The sequence below is a fragment of the Stenella coeruleoalba genome (genome assembly GCF_951394435.1).
Source record: "Stenella coeruleoalba genome assembly, chromosome: 3".
NCBI lineage: Eukaryota > Metazoa > Chordata > Mammalia > Artiodactyla > Delphinidae > Stenella > Stenella coeruleoalba.
In genome coordinates this window covers 43,270,479-43,288,180 of record NC_137148.1, presented here as the reverse complement: position 1 = coordinate 43,288,180, position 17,702 = coordinate 43,270,479, and the positions used below count along the sequence as shown (strand labels likewise).

Below are 17,702 nucleotides of genomic sequence, written 5' to 3'. Positions count from 1 at the left end.
CATCTGCACGCCCCCAACCCAGGCCCAACAGTCTCCTTGGTGATGGGAGAGAGGGTCCAACAGAATACATACCCATGGCAAAGAAAGGAAAGAGCCTGCTGGCATGGACACAAAGACCCTCGTGGAGATGGCAGACCTTACCAGAGTGTGCCTTCCTGCCAACCTCCAACACTCCTTTAGGGAATCCTAATTGAGTATCTGCTAAGCGGCCCGAGGACATCTGGTCAGAAGACGCACAATAAGTTCTCCCGTGGTTCATCCGCACCAGCCATATGTAGCTACCAGGGACCAACACAAGCCAGTTCTCTTGGCTACGGCAGGGTTTACACCAGGGACCGGAGGACACATGTGGACACAGACAGCTCTGCTGACTGCAAGTCCACGTAGGATCAATGTGCCTTCTGTTCCCACTATGTGAGATGGATGGGAAGCTCCACATTTCTAGGTGGGAGATGCTAGGCTGTTTTTCAAGGAGATAGTAATGTTGGACACCCACCTCCTGTCCCTTCCACACTGCTGTTCTTTGAATTGAAACAAGGAAGAATCTCAAGAGCAAGACCAAGAATAAGTGCTCCAGATGCATCCTTAAGACCATATGCAAAAACCCCTGAAAATAAACTTTAGTCTTATTCCACATTAGGACATAAAAAATACAAGACGGAAGTGCTGCTCTGAGGACAAACATCCCCAAAGTCGAATAGGGAAGGCAAGCCAGTAAGAGAAGGAACAAAACAGCCTCAACGTGTGGAAACTTTGCTCTAAATTATAGCAAGGTATGCTAGACGTAGAATAGTTTCATTAGTTCTTCTAAGAACTAAAAGCAGAAACAAATCAAACTGAGGGTCATTCTGCCCAACAATTGGCCTAGACACGTAAAAATTTCAACATCATGAAAGACAAAAGCAGCTGAGGAGTATTCTCGATTAAAAGAAACTAAAGAGACATGGCTACTAAATACAACATTTGATTCTGTATTCACTCCTAGATTTTTGAAAAGAAAGCTACAAAGGGAATTATTAGGACAAGTGAGGAAATTTGAATACAGAAAGAATAATAAGTAATAGTATTGTGTTGGTGTTAAATATCCTCGGTGTGATATTTATAATGTGACTTTGTAGGAGAATGTCCTTGTTCTTAGGGGAAATGGGTTGAAATATTTAAGCGTAAAATGTCACTAACTTTCAAATGGTTCAGCAAAGTACTAACAATGGTAAACCACCCTCAGCCCTAAACACACACGCTTACGCATGCAAAAGAGAGAGAGAGAGAGAAAGGAATTCCAGATTAAAAGATACTTGCAAGACATGAACAAACGCAATGCCTGGGCCACATATGAATTCTATATGTAACAAACCAACTATAAAAAGGGTATTTTTGAGACTATTTGGGATTGAACATGAACTAAATATTAGATAATATCAAGGAATTGTCAATCCCTCTGTGTGTGATAATAGTGTATTGTGGTTATGTAAAGAAAGCCTTTATTGTTAAAGAAAGTAAACCTATCACATTTTACAATCGAAATGATATGTTGTCTGGGATTTGCTCTAACATAGTCCAGAAAAGAAAAATAAATACAGATAAGTGAGATGAAACAAAAATGACAGAATGTGGGTAATTGTTGAAGCTGGGTAATGGATACATGGAAGTTCTTTACACTATTAGCATCTCAACTTTATGTCCAAAAATCTTCATAATAAAAAGTTGTTTAAAAAATCAAAATACATGCAGTAGAGTGCTACAGAAGGAAATCATTCTTTTTAAAAGACAGGGATAAATCATTTACATAGATTTGTAGATTGTAGCCATTATATCTTACCTTTAGGAGTTTGAGTTTGGGCCTATATGGTGTGTGCGCGTGCACACACACACACACACACACACACACACACTCTCTGAAAAAATACCCCAAGACACTATTGCCCACATCCCAGCCCCAGAGGTGATGCAATGATAAGTAGTCACTTCCCTTTTGACAGTTGATTACTCAGTAGATCAACAACAGCCTTCCAAGTTCAATATTTTCTTAAATTCACTTTACGTTAGAATCCCTCTCTCTCCCTCATTCCCATTCCTTCCATCTTACCCACTCCCCAAGACAAAATATATGAATATCACTCACCAAAGGGGTCCAGCACACATATTTTTCACTCCTGTTTGGTTAAGGCAGGATTGCAGCACAGGGATAAGTTATGGACAGTCTCACAGTGAGTCTGTGGCTGGGCTGAGACTAGGATCTTGAACCCTAGACCTCTGCTCTACCCATGTCCTCTCTTGACCATCCATAATGAAGGTGGCTCTAGTCTCTATAATAACCAATCTGCCTAAAACAGGAATTATGTGGGGAGCAAAACATTTAAAGCCAATTGGATCCATTCATACCCAAAGAATGTCAATTTAAGGGCTGTTACCCAAGTTGTTGGCTTTTTGAATGGTCTCCCACCATGGGCTCAGGAAAAGGCAGTGGACGGGGGGGACACTGTACAGTCCACTCCATACAGAATCTCGCATGTTGTTATCCCCTTTCCCATCTTGGAACATTTCTTTATGTTCTAGAGTCATAAGCCCTTAAACTTTTGTCAAGGCAGTTTTATGACCATAAGACTGAGACAAAGGTGGAAGTCTAAGAATACCTTATTGGCAAAGGAAGCTTCCCAAAGAAGGAATGGGACTGAGTCCAAATCCCTCACAGAAATCTGGCAACTTCATGCATTCTCTTCCATTTGCAAGGTGGGGCTTTGAACAGTTCTCCTACCAAGTCAGCTTCCCTGGGGGGCTCTTTGGGAAGGAAGTGGAACCAGAGCCGACATGGTACAAAAATGGGGAGTGGAAGAGTCCAGCACCTTGCAGTGAGCACCTCCTCATAGGGTTTGTGAGGATTCGATGGGGATGCCCTGAAAGTGTATTGACGTGGATTCCACATAACTAACATTCAGTGTCATTATTATTATTGCTTCCATATCTTAGACATGACTCTTTGCTTCCACACTAGAAAATATCCATCCAATCTGCCCCCATTTTGCCATCGTTCATTTTGGAACAGTTTTTTGACTTCTAAAATACTGCTAGTATAGGGAGCATTCTCACCGTTACCTGTCGAGAAACCCAGAGGTTTGGGGGTGTTTTGTTTTTTTGTTTTTAATATTTATTTATTTGGCTGCACTGGGTCTTAGTTGCAGCACACAGGATCTTAGTTGCAGCATGCGGGATCTTTAGTTGCAGCATGCAGAATCTTTAGTTGCGGCATGTGGGATCTAGTTCCCTGACCAGGGATTGAACATGCGCCGCCTGCATTGGGAGCACAGAGTCTCAACTGCTGGACCACCAGGGAAGTCTTTTTTTTTTTTTTTTTTGAGAAACCCAGAGTTTTTATTTTTAATTTTCCCAAGTGGGAAAAGACAAGCAGTGAAATTCATTTCTCTTTTGAACTTTTTTCTTCTTTCTTCTAGTCAAGAAACATTTACTGACTAGGAGCCTGGTGCCAGGCCTAGAGTCTAGTTGCTCACTCGGATACAAGTGCCTTAAAGTGACAGACATGTAAACAGTTGAATTACAGTGCAGCTAGGCTTACCAGACTCAGCAAATAAAAATCAGAATGCTCAGTTAAATTTGAAATTCAGGTGCATAACCAATAATGCTTGGTATAAATATGTTCCCAATATTGCATGGGACCTACAAATAACTAAAATTATTCATTATTTATCTGACGTTCCGAAGTGACTGGGCATCCTGTATTATATCTGACAATCCTATTTTACACAACAGAATAGCTGCTATCAATGAATATAAACAGAAAGGACTGTGGGAGCACAAAGGCCTGAACAAACAATACCTGTGCGCTTCACAGAGGAGGCAACATAAATGAGGCCTTAAGATAAGAAAAAATGTCTTCCAGGTAAGGAGACCAGGAAGGACCTGTATCTACCAGTGGCCTGAAGGATAAACCAGGTCACAATGTTTGGGAAATTGTGAGAAGTGTAGGATAGCTAGAGCATAGATATCCATATGGATAAGTGGCTTGAGGTCAGCTAAGGAGACTGGATGTTATACAAAAGGCCATGGCGGGGTCCTCAGAAGATCTTATGCCTAGAAATGGCAGGGTCAGACTTTTTTAGCGTGAAAGAAAGTGAACCATAGGAAGAGGTTAAAATGAGCAGTGAAGAGGCTGTTATAGTCATTCAAAGAGAGTTCCTGATAAGGACGGAAACCAAGCCAGTGGCTCTGGAGATGAGAGAAGGTAAATTGGAGAGATGATTACTCAGTTAGGTTTGCCACAATCTGTTGATGGACAAGGCAGTTGGCCATGACAAGCATACCTCTGCAGTGTGTAGCTTGGGAGTTTGGGAGAATAATGATGCTATGTATGTAGCTATAAACAATATGATGTATTGATAGAAGTTAACTCCAGTCTAATAATTCAGCAGCAGTTAGTTAACATTAGGAATCTACCCCTGAAGGGTAGTTAGTTAGCAGTTGGGAATTCCAGTCAGGAATCAATACCTTTCAGAAGTGGTTACTTAGCACTTGAGTGTGTCTAAATCTATCCCAGCGGGTTTGTTACTTAGCTTAAGGGATAGGTGATAAGTTAGGAGTAAGAATCTGGCAAGCCCAGCTTCAGCTTCAGATCTCCGTCCTGAATCTTTTAACTTCATGAAGAATCTGATCTTCTAAAGCTGGCCCATTCTGCCTTTTAAATATCTTTGCATTTGTTTTTCATGCCTATGAATAAATATTAATACATCTGCCAAAATTTGATCTAAGACTCACTTTCTTATAACATACTTTCATTTTACTATACCATTCATTTTTTTTTTTTTTTTTTTTTGCGGTACGCGGGGCTCTCACTGTTGTGGCCTCTCCAGTTGCGGAGCACAGGCTCTGAACGCGCATGCTCAGCGGCCATGGCTCACGGGCCCAGCCGCTCCGCGGCATGTGGGATCCTCCCGGACCGGGGCACGAACCTGCGTCCCCTGCATCGGCAGGCGGACTCCCAACCACTGCGCCACCAGGGAAGCCCCTATACCATTCATTTTAACATGCTCTCTGGTAGTGAGGTTGTGAATAAGGTGTCTTACAATGTTCCCCACATCTACCACTTGCCACTGGATGCTATTATTGTATTAATGTATATCAAAAGAACATTAGAGGGGGCTTCCCTGGTGGCGCAGTGGTTGAGAGTCCGCCTGCCGATGCAGGGGACACGGGTTCATGCCCCGGTCCGGGATCCCACATGCCGTGGAGCGGCTGGGCCCGTGAGCCATGGCCGCTGAGCCTGCACGTCCAGAGCCTGTGCTTGGCAACGGAAGAGGCCACAGCAGTGAGAGGCCCGCGTACCACACACACACAAAAAAAACATTAGAGGAACTTCCCTGGTGGTCCAGTTAAGACTCCCTGCTCCCAATGCAGGGGGCCCGGGTTCAATCCCTGGTTAGGGAACTAGATCCCACATGCCGCAACTAAAGGCCCCACATGCCACAACTAAGACATGGTGCAGCCAAATAAATACATAAATTTTTTTAAAAAAGAATATTAGATAGTTGCTAGATGACCAAATTGGCTTAAATCCATTCAAAATAGATGCTACTAGAAATTGACTCTAAGTAGAAGTGAGGAGTTTCCTTTAAAAACCATGGAACTCAACTTGTACCCCTGCCTTGCGGGTTTTAGACTCATCCAGAACAGACCTTACTCCATACCTCCTGGGGGGATGCCCCTTATTCAGCCCTCAGGGAGCCAGATTTAATCAATGAAGTTCCGCTGAAGAAACATGATCACACATGATTTTCTCAAAAGACTTAAAAAATAAAATAAAATCTACCCAAGCATCCCATCACAAATGTGGGCTCCAAATAGAAGATTTTATTGTAAACCTTCCAGACGTTCAGACTCCACTGTTATTTTCGAACAGGCATTCCAATAACAGATGCCCCTTCAATTGGGGCATGGTTTGATAGAAGGCAGCAGGCACCATTTAAAAGAAAAAAATAGCTCTCTTGAGGCACGTCAAAACGTATTAGCTGTGATGCCGAAATTATTTCCTGCTGGGTTTAATAAAGTTAACAAGATACGTAAATATGAAAAACAGCGTTAGGAAGCAGGGAATAATTTCCTCCCAAACACGGAGCTCTTTCAGACATTGATTACAATAGATATGGACTTCCATTTGTCTATTTTTATTTACCACAATGCCCTCATTCCATTTCTATTTTTCAAAATGTCCTTCAAGATATTTTTTTTGCAATGGAAATAGAAATTTTATTAAATATAGGCAAGTACCCATTTATAGCAAGGAATTAAGAAATTAAAAGAAATCTCTGACTATAAGTCTCTGATTGAATAGTTGTTGTTTGTATAATTAAAAATCACAGGATCCTAAAAGTGCTTTACTTCTTAGAAAACATTTCCTTAAATTGGTACCAAAAGAAGCCAAATGAAAAACATAATCAGTAATGGCAAGGGCAAAGAGTAATTAAAATCCTCCACACAGTAATTAAAATGATATACATAAAGTAAGATTAAGGTTACTGACTAGCTTTATATTTAAATCATTCTTGGATACGCCCCCTTTCAAATGTTTTCTTTTCCATTAGAACTTGTTGGTACAGAAAGCAGATCCCCAAGTACTTTATGTTGGGATTTTACAATTACTCTTTTTTTTTAACATCTTTATTGGAGTATAATTGCTTTACAATGGTGTGTTAGTTTCTGCTTTATAACAAAGTGAATCAGTTATACATATACATATGTTCCCATATCTCTTCCCTCTTGCGTCTCCCTCCCTCCCACCCTCCCTATCCCACCCCTCCAGGCGGTCACAAAGCACCGAGCTGATCTCCCTGTGCTATGCGGCTGCTTCCCACTAGCTATCTGTTTTACATTTGGTAGTGTATATATGTCCATGCCACTCTCACTTTGTCTCAGCTTACCCTTCCCCCTCCCCGTGTCCTATATTTTTTGAGATGAGCTTATTTACCATATGATGACTTTTGAAATCTAGCTAGGAACCTGTAATTCAAGCATTTTGCTGTTTTTCATGTTCTATTTCCACATTAAATGTACTGATAAACGGTCATTAAGGAGAAGGTTGAAGCTGTTATTTAAATGGCATTTAGAGACTGTATCTTTCACGTAACTACGTTTTCTTGGTCCCAATTATCATAAATATTCAAGACAGCAGCAAGTTAAAGAGATACAGTCCCTTCTCCCAGTAACTTCCAAACTGGAAATATGCTTCTCCAAAGACAGTTTTATTATTGTTTCCAATCATTATTCCCTTAGCTTATGCACAAAGGGCCTTAAAAGAAGGCACACAGGTCTTAAAATCATCAGGCACAAAGGGCCTTAGGAAGGCACACAGATCTTAAATCATCAGCTGGTTTCTAGCCCCAACTCTTTCACTATTACTTAATCACTTTATTTCTCTAGTCCTAGTTTCACCATCTGAAAAATCGAAGGGTGGAATCCTTGATAATAAATATCATTCACTGAGCATTTAATAAATGCTAGACACTCTACTACTAAGAATTTTACATACGTCATCTAACTGATGCCAACAAGAACCTTTTTTTTTTTTTTTTTGGCGGTATGCGAGCCTCTCACTGCTGTGGCCTCTCCCGTTGCGGAGCACAGGCTCCGGACGCACAGGCTCAGCGGCCATGGCCCACGGGCCCAGCCGCTCCGCGGCCTGCGGGATCCTCCCGGACCGGGGCACGAACCCGTGTCCCCTTCATCGGCAGGCGGACTCCCAACCACTGCGCCACCAGGGAAGCCCCAACAAGAACCTTTTAATGTATTATCTCTATTTTACCACTTTGGAACTGAGGCACAGACAAGTTAAGTAACTTTCTAAAAGTCACTCAGCAAGCAAGACACTAAGTCAGAATTCAAATCCAGATCCAACTCAAGTCCAAAGACCACACCTTCTATTAGCCACAATGCCTCCCCCTGTGAGATACCACCTCTGGCTCCCTTCCAGATCAAACACCCCAAAATCCTATGATTCTTTTACTTGCGAGAAAGAGGAACTACCTTAAGTAACAAAGAGTATGATGGTCCAACAGACAGAAACATGAAACACAGCGGGAGAAAAAGGAAAAATGTTGTATTCTGGTTTGCACATAATGAATTTGACGTGTTGGCAGAGATGTCCACCAGGGACTTGGAAATTTAGACTAGTGCAAGAGGCAAAACTCAGAGCTGAAGATAAAGAACTAAATTCCCTGCAAGAAGGTAATGGTTGAAACTATACAACTGAAAGAGAGCGCCAGAGGAGCGAGTATGGAAAGAGAAAGAGAAGAGAGTTAAGAGTAGGGATCAACCACAAGTGGGTGCAAGAGGAAAGGAGGAGCCATAGAAGGACACATAGAGGATAAGCTGGAGAACCTCAAAGGTGGTGTTTCCCAAGGCAAAGTTGAGGAGAGCCCACTGTGATTCTTCCTGAAGTCAAGAAAATTAAGAACAGATAAGAAGCATATGTGGAATCTAAAAAAATGATACAAATGAACTTATTTACAAAACAGAAAGGCTCACAGACATAGAAAACAAACTATGGTTACCAAAGGAGGGGGAGGGATAAATTGGGAGTTTGGAAGAAAAAAAAAAGAAGCCACTGAACTGGACCATTTGGTGATCCTCAAGGGGCAGGTACGGTGTGCTGAGGATGGATACCTAAACATGGAGGGTTACAAACTAAGACAGGGAAGAACAGATCTGGAAGCAATAAGTGTACGGGTTTCTTTTTCTAGGAATCTGATGTATCTGTCAAGAAGAGTAATAGAGGGATAGAAGGGAAGGAGATGGCCACAAGGAGGAGGGGATGACTGGGGGGATAAGATCCTAGAGGGAGATCCTAGAGTGTTATGGGGAGGCCAGAGTCAAGGGCGTAAAGTGGAGGCCCCATAAATATCAGCCTTCATTCATCTTGAATCACTGTATCTCAGGCTGGGCTTTTGGGGCCCCACAGCCCATCAGGTTCTATTTCTGACCTCCATCAAGTATCACTTCTTTTTTATTTTTTATTTATTTATTTTTTGTGGTACATGGGCATCTCACTGCCGTGGCCTCTCCCGTTGCGGAGCAAGGCTCCGGACGCGCAGGCCCAGCGGCCATGGCTCACGGGCCCAGCCGCTCCGCGGCATGTGGGATCCTCCGGGACCAGGGCACGAACCTGCGTCCCCTGCATCGGCAGGTGGACTCTCAACCACTGCGCCACCAGGGAAGCCCTCTTTTCTTTTTAAGAATAGCCATCCCAACAGGTATGAGGTGATATCTCACTGTGGTTTTGAATTACATTTTTCTGATGATTAGTGATGTTGAGCATCTGTTCCTATTTGGCCATTGTATGTGTTCTTTGGAAAGATGTCTATTCAGGTTCAACCACTACTTCTTTAGAGAATCATAAAATGCTATGAATTTTAGAATGAGAAATAACTTTAGATATCAAAACCCACCTCATTTTGCAGTTAGGGCAACAGGGGCCCAGAATGGTAAACCTGCCCAGAATCACGACACTAGTTATTGACAGAGCCAGGATAAACACTTAGCTACATGAACTCTGAGGCTGGACTTTTTTCTTTCATACCACAGCACTTCCAAGTATGTAAAACCTTTTCTCAACTTTCTTTAAAAAAATTAATCCATTATGCTTTGTGGTATGTGTGGAGGAAGGAATGGCTATCTTGTATTTGTCTGACTTTGTGAGAGTAATATTTCCATTTTCCTCATATACATGATGCTGAGTAAACCTCACCATATTTTGCAGCACTGTCATCTCCTTAAGGCCTTAAGCCACAAGTAGGAGGTTCATTCGAGTAACGACGGACTAAATTAATACAAGACTAGCTGGATCATTGGTCTTGCAACCCTGGATCTCCTGGAGGCCAGGAACTCACGGACCTTCAACCACCCACCCACCACCTAGAGCTCCTCATGACCTCTGACCCTCCCCACTCACATCCTCATCCAGCCCTACCTGCTCTTCCAGCTCATGGGGACCACGAGTCCCTCATTCTCTGTCTTTTCCTACCCATCAGGCTGCTCCAGTCTGAGCTCTTCTCATCTCTCATAGATGCCTCAGCCCCCTTGTGCTGCAGTTCTTCCACTGCACCTGCCCAGCAAAGCCCCAAAGCAGATGAGCAACACTGCAACCTGCCTGGGCCGCTCTTTGTACCCTGGCTGCTGAGGCCACTGCAGCATCATGGTCTCCAGCGTTGCTCTGCCCATCAGTTCTTCCATTTGTCCACCGTGAGCTCCCTCACTGTCTCCAAGCCTGCGGCTCAGCCTTCAGGAGCCTTCCTTCTCCTTCTTTAACGTTGCACCTGGCCCCTACTGCACCAAGAAAAAGCGAGGCAATCGGGAAGGATCTCCTGCCACTTCCTGCCTCCTTCACCCTAAATATACTCACATCCATGCTCATCCTTTATTTTCCCTTTTCCCTAGTTTGTAAGACTGAGATCTCCCTCTTCTTGTTCAGAGTCCAATGTCTTCCCTGAACCACATCTGTTTTTCCACCTCTCTCTTCCACCTCTACTTTCCCTCAGCGTATACTTATGGGAGAGCTTCTCCAGTCCTGAAACACCCACCTCTCAGCCAGATGCTCCTCTAGCTCCTGTCGAATCTCTTTCCTCGCCTTCTCACCCAAACTTCTCAAAACGGTGGCCTTTGTTTATTTTTCCGTCTTCCTCATTGAACATTCCTCAGACCACTGCAGTCTGCCTTCTGCCCTCCTCCCTGAGCTGAATGCCCTCCTCTCCTAGGCCATGAATGACTTCCCGTCCGCCAACTTAATGGACACTTTCCCCTCCTTACTCCACCAACGCCTCTGCTTTGGCTACATTGATGATTACTCACTCCTTCTCAAAACTCCCTTGACTTCTGTGATTCTGCACTGTCATGATTCTCTTCCTAACTTTAGTTCATTCATTCATTCATTTAGAAAAGGATTTATTTGACTCCTACTGCGTAACAGGGGATTGCAGGAATCTAGTGATTAGGAAAACAGACATGAGGTCTCTCCTCAAGGAGTGTACTGTCTAGTGGTAGAGATGATGAAAACAGGCAATATACAGTCAGTCCTCATGATTTATGCTCATTATGTTCTATAAAGCCATTGCAAACACTGAATTAGCAAATACTAAGCCATTGCTCCTAGAGGAACTTCAGGGTCAGTTTCCTGCAAGCCTCTGGTCACATTTTCACCAACTGATCAATACATAGTCTTGTTTTATGTGTGTTTCTGCTTAAAACAACATAATATGTTTTTATGAATAATAAATTATATGCAGTATTTCTTTAGAATAAAACACTAGTTGAGAAGAGTTTAAGGTTTTCCTGATCTTGGATAATATATTCCTCCCAAGTCAGAGTCTCTGTTCATTAAAAGCATTTCCTGAGCTGCTCTCTCATTGTGCCTCAGTATTCAGGACAAGTGGCCAGACACTGATGCTTTTATTAATTTCCTGGATGTGTTTTTTCTTTCTTTCTCTCTCTCTCACATACACACATACACACACTCACTCACACTTAGCATCTTTCAACTCAGATCAAATTATCAGAGGTTATGTCTCATTATCACCATATAAATCATCTTGACACACTTATTTCTGCTTCTCCAACTATAACTTATAGTGTGCTATGATTAAATTTGAACCTGACACATCAGATGTTCCTGAGAGTTAAGATGAAATTGCATCAGCCAGAGGTGGATGTGAAGATTACTGTGGTGTCAATGAGAGGTCAAAGTGTAGAAACAAGGGTGAGCTCCAGACTCAGACAGACCTGTGATAAGTTGTTTGGTTTTTTTTTTCATTTTTTGGCTGTGCTGCACTCTTGCGGGATCTTAGTTCCCTGACCAGGGCTTGAACCTGGGCCCCAGCAGTGACAATGCAGAGTCCTAACCATTGGACTGCCAGGAAATTCCCAGACTTCGGGTAAATTATAACTGTAATTTGCTAACTGAGACCTCAGCTCAGGTACTCAACTTCTCTGAGCCTTAATTTGCTCATCCATAAAATAAGAATAAAAGTATCTCAGAAAAATGCTGTGAGGACTAAGTATATATTGCACATAAATTCCCTGGCACATCGTTGGGGCTCAGTTGATGCTTTTTTACCCCCCTCTAAACCTGTTCAGTTTTCAATACCAACTCGGTCCGCTCAACCTGAGGTGATTTTCTGGGCCCGCTAGAATACGATCTGGTGATAAGAGCATCTTACAGCACTGCAGAGAAGGAATCTTTATGGCTCAAATACAGAGTGAAAGACTTAGAAGAGCAGGCAGGATCTTAGGAAAGCAAGAGATGTGGAGAGGTGTGACAAGACCATCTTTAGCATCCTGGAAAGGGGCAGGGGAGGTGATGTTAAGACAGTGATGGAGAAAAGGGGGCTGGGAGGAAAAAAAGGAGTAGGCCTAGTGAGGCCATCAACCAAAATGGAGAAAGCAAATGGACTGTCACCACCTGAGTCACCGTCCTTCTGCACCCAGGAAGAGCAAAGTGTCTCTCCTCAGCCCCTGCCCCCAGACTCAGCTCACAAGAAGGTTAATACTACAGGAGAAGGTCCAGGCAGTCATGGGTCCTCCGGCCCCAGGTAGAGAGGAAAGAGCTGCTCTGAGGTTTATTCCCATGGCTGGGCTGTTGAACCCTGAGGGTGGAGATGGGACAAAAGAGAGCATCTGAAGAAATGGAGATTCTACCTATCAAGCCTGGCTGTAATGCAGGTCTAAATTCCAACTGATTTGAATATAAGGACCCAGATATAAGTGAGAATGACATGCCTTCTCCATGAGAGCACTTGCACTTATTGTTACAGGGCACACAAATACTGCTTAGTGCAAATGTAGTAATTGTGAGGGCTCCTTACATGAGGGCAGCACTCTGCAGGGATCCCAGCCCATGGATTCAGAAACCCTGGTTCAGCATAAGGTGCCATTGCAAGACAGAGAAGGAAAATCCCACCCATCCATTATAGACCCCACTTCCTCAGTTTTACAAAAGGGAGAATTGGGGTCATCATGCCAGCTCTTCTAAGGGAAAAAACCGTCTCCTCCCTCTTCCTCTGTGTCCCAGAATGGCAGAATCTGACCCTCATGATTACATTCTTGCCTCACTCGGTTTCATCTCTTTCATTCCCCACCCCCATTCCCCCTTGTGCCAAATTCCTCCTCCTGATGAGTCAGGGATTAAAAATGCTTGGCATCCTTGCTGAGTAAATAGTATTTGTCCACAGTGATACTGGCCAATGGCAAACTGCCTTTGCTCTGTGATAAGGAGGTGTGAGCACAAAAGTTGACTGTTTAGGACTGACATGGCCAGGACAGGAGCAGGCCTCTGGTCCTATGTGGGCGTTGAACTCATGTCCTTGGCCTTGCTTAGACTCTGCTCCACCTAGCTGGGCTGCTTGCATAAAAGGGAAGGAGAAAATGAAGGAGGCAGGAAGAGGGAGAGGAAAGGAGGGGAAATGAATGTGCTGGTTTCATGAATCTTCTACCCCTTGATCATACCTGTGCTGTTGGATGATCATTCCCATTTTACAGATCCAGAGAAATCAAGTCACTTGCTAAGTTTGCAAGCAGCAGAAAAGCTAGAATTTGAACTCTCATTTTCTTAGTGGGAGCCTGTTGTCCTTTGTGCTGCATCAGGCCACTGACAGAAGTGAGCAGGCAATGGGCCCTGTTTCTGCCTGCCTCAGGGCATCTGGGAGATCTGCCCCAGATGTAATGGGAGTTGCAATGGGCATCAGACAGCATTGGCCTCTTCCCTCTCGTCCTGGCGTCAAGCTGTCCCGGGGGAGGGGGGGGTCTGTTGCGCTTTAGGTAGCAATGGAAAACGCATTTCCCCTGGAGTGCTGGACACAAAAGCCACCTGCTACGCCTGCAGATCCCACTGGGGTGGAGGTGGGGGAGGGAGGGCAGCCATGACAGGTTCTGACAATCCTGGGTGCCTGTGTTAGCTCAGGAAGCTGCAGTATCCTTTCTGCCATGCAGACTTTTTTTAAATTTCTCTTCTTTTCAGAGCTTCAGGAACTTCTCTGAATGCTTTTTGAGACTCAGAAACTCTCATGGTTCATTCCCTCCCAAAGATTCCATTTGTGTTTGAGCCCAACATTTTACACACAGGGCGGCCAAGTTTCAGAGAAGTAAAAGGACTTCCTCAAGCTCACGCAGCTGGTGAGTGACAGAACCAGGGCCATTATTTAGTCAGTCATTCAACAGATATTCCCCGAGGGCTGATTATCCACTAGGTACCATTCCAGGCCCGGATGCTAGGTGTTTCATTACAAACATACCATGCTGCTCTCGCTGGCTCTTCCCTGCTCCCCTCTCCTGGATGTTTTCTATTCTCAGCCCCAGAGTCTAACCCCAAGACCACCAGGGCCACTCACCATGGCTTTCTTAAAGACAGACTCGGTGCCTTTGTGTGCTGCCTTTTCCTCCAAGACCCTAGAATGCATGTTACAGGCCTTGCTGATTTATAGCCTTGTTGCCTTTCAGAGAATTCCCTGGCCTGCGTTAAGTCAACAGATATGAGAAAAGGCTTGTTACAAGTTCTGTCCCAGGAGCCAGTTGTTCCTTGTGTTAGCAGGATGCTTTCTTTAACCCCCGCCACTGAGGCCTGTAACAGCACACCCTGGTCCTACAATGAACTGCTCAGGATCTGCATGTAAACATGGAAACTCCCTGCAGTATAAATTTATTACCTGTCTCTCCAGCCTTGCCACTCCTTCCAACAGCCCTGTGTCTCTCTTCTCCCATTTGCTACTTTTTGTTTTTTTACAATTCTGAACCGTCTTCAAGGTTTCTGTGATTACGTTGGCCTATTTTCTATTTTTACACTCTAGTCATTCTGCTTGCCAACTGGGAAGGGTGGCTGCATCCTGTCTGTGCATGCTGACCTTTCTGGAAAGGAGCTCATTCCTTCATTCGTACACTCATTTATTCATTCATCCACCCATCCAGTCAATAATTCTGACCCTGTTCTGAGAGCCGGGGATACAGCAATAGACAAAGATCCTGCTACAGTGACTGCTGCCGGGATGCACTGCCCAGATCCACCATTCAGGACCATGCTGCAGCAAGAGGACCCACAGCTGAGGCCTCCTAGGAATTGCCATTGGCCTAAGGCAGCTGTGTCACCCAACATAATGCCCCTTCCCTGGTGCAGCCTGCATCCCATGACTGGTTGCTGTGTGGCTACAAAGGCGCAGCCCCCTTTGTCTCTATTCAGGACATCGCTGAAGCACTGTCCCAGCTTCACGGCTCCCCTCAGGATTAGCTGAGACCTCTGTTGCAACTGCAACTCCACTCTCTGCCCAGTCCTGCTGCCTCAGTCCCTTGTGGCTGCTGTTCCTGAGATCAACATCCCCTGCACACAAATCTCATCTCAAGAGTTTTTTTCTCAGGGAACTTGTCCTACAGCACCTGCCATTATGAAGTTTATCTAATGGAGGAGAGAGACAGAAGATAAACACAATAAACAGTAACACACGTGTGAAAAGTAACATTGCTATGGGGAAAAGGTGGAATAGGGTCAGAGGACCAGGGATATGGAATGGAGAGATAATTAATTTTCATTTTTGATAGAGTAATCAGAATAGCCTCTCTGAGAGTGTGACCTTTGAAGAAAGACTTAAAATTAGCAAGCTAAGTGATCAAAAGCTTCTGAATCCGAAATTGGTGCTGTATCAGTCAAGGTTCTCCAGAGCAACAGAACCAATAGAATATGTGTGTGTGTATACACAAATGTGTGTATATATATGTGTGTATACACACACACACACACACAAAGGGATTTGTTTCAAGGGCATGGCTCACTTTGGATTTGTTTTCTGCCTCCTCATGATTGATTCAGGTGTGTTTATGCACTTTTGGCAGGATGATCACAGATGTGATGCTGGATCTTTTCACTGCATCCCATAATATGACACATGGTCTTGGTTTATCCTATCACTAGTGATGTCAACTTTGATCTCTTGAGTAGTATGGTATATACCAGTGTTCTCTGCTATAGAGTTATTCTTTTTTTCCCCTGCAGTTAATGTTTTGTGGAAAGATATTCTGAGACCATGTAAATATGATATTCTTCATCTGACTTTCACCCACTACTTTTAGTATCTATTGATACTTTTTGCTTAAAATAATTTCACTATAAGTCTCAAATTATGCTTTTCTAATTCCATAATTCCTTCAACATTTATTAGCTGGAATTATACTGTAGGGAGGAATATTCTTTTCCCATTATGTGTTCATTTACTTATTTTTTTTTAATTTTATTGGAGTATAGTTGCTTTACAATGTTGTATTAGTTTCTGCTGTACAGCAAAGTGAATCAGTTATACACATATCCCTTCTTTTTTAGATTTCCTTCCCATTTAAGTCACCACAGAGCATTGAGCAGAGTTCCCTGTGCTATACAGTAGGTTCTCATTAGTTTTCTGTTTTATAATATAGTAGTATATATATATGTCAATCCCAATTTCCCAATTCATCCCACCCCTGCTCCCCTCCTCGGTATCCATAAGATTGTTCTCTACATCTGTGTCTCTGTTTCTGCTTTGCAAATAAGGTCATCTGTACCATTTCTCTAGATTCCATGTACAAGTGATATCACATGACATTTGTTTTTCTCTTTCTGACTTACTTTACTCTGTATGACAGTCTCTAGATCCATCCATGTCTCTGCAAATGGCACTATTTCGTTCCTTTTTATGGCTGAGTAACATTCCATTGTATATATATACCACATTTTCTTTATCCATTCCTTTATTGATGGACATTTAGGTTGCTTCCATGACTTGGCTATTGTAAATAATGCTGCAGTAAACATTGGGGTGCATGTAGCTTTTTGAATTGTGGTTTTCTCTGGGTATATGCCCAGGAGTGGTATTGCTGGGTCATATGGTAGTTCTATATTTAGTTTTTTAAGGAACCTCCATACTGTTCTCCATAGTGGTTGTACCAGTTTACATTCCCACCAACACTGCAGGAGGCTTCCCTTTTCTCCACACCCTCTCCAGCATTTATTGTTTGTAAATTTTTTGATGATGGCCATTCTGACCAGTGTGAGGTGATACTTTATTTACATGAGGATAAATTAATGGATGCCTATTTTAGTCAGTGGGATATAATCTGATATTATGATTTCTTTGACACTCAAATCATCCCATACTGGACCAGTTGCACCTCTTTGAGCTATCTTTTGTGTCCTTTGGACATGTCTCCAATGCTTTTTTTTTTTTTTTGGCTGTGTTGGGTCTTTGTTGAGTGGCGAGCGGGGGCTACTCTTCATTGTGGTGCACGGGTTTCTCATTGTGGTGGCTTGTCTTGTTGCGGAGCATGGGCTCTGGGCACACAGGCCTCAGTAGTTGCAGCATGTGGGCTCTAGAGTGCGTGGGCTCCAGTAGTTGTGGCATGTAGGCTCAGTAGTTGTGGCTTGCAGGCTCTAGAGTGCAGGCTCAGTAGTTGTGGTGCACAGGCTTAGTTGCTCTGCGGCGTGTGGGATCTTCCCGGACCAGGGCTCAAACCCGTGTCCCTTGCATTGGCAGGCGGATTCTTAACCACCACCAGGGAAGTCCCTCCATCGCTTTTTGATTACTTGCTTATCTCCTAGAATAATGAGATGTTCTAAACTTGCCTTATATTTTTCCTACTTCATCCCTGGAGTCAACCGTTTCTCCAAAGAACCCTGTTTCCTTTTATTGGAGAATGGT

The 17,702-nt window shown here is 43.5% G+C and overlaps 1 protein-coding gene across 20 annotated transcripts in view; it reads left to right on the top strand.

The window, feature by feature from the left end:
* Nucleotides 1-17,702, top strand: part of ANKRD55 (ankyrin repeat domain 55) — a 462,869-nt gene that overhangs the window by 314,163 nt on the left and 131,004 nt on the right. Inside the window, exon 1 of one of the 20 annotated variants that reach the window (XM_079916381.1) lies at nt 14,108-14,163. The exons of the other annotated variants lie outside the window; for them this stretch is intronic. The gene's annotated coding sequence lies outside the window, so the exon portion shown is untranslated. Of the gene's footprint in view, nt 1-14,107; nt 14,164-17,702 lie in introns of those variants that run through there. 20 annotated transcript variants of the gene reach the window in all.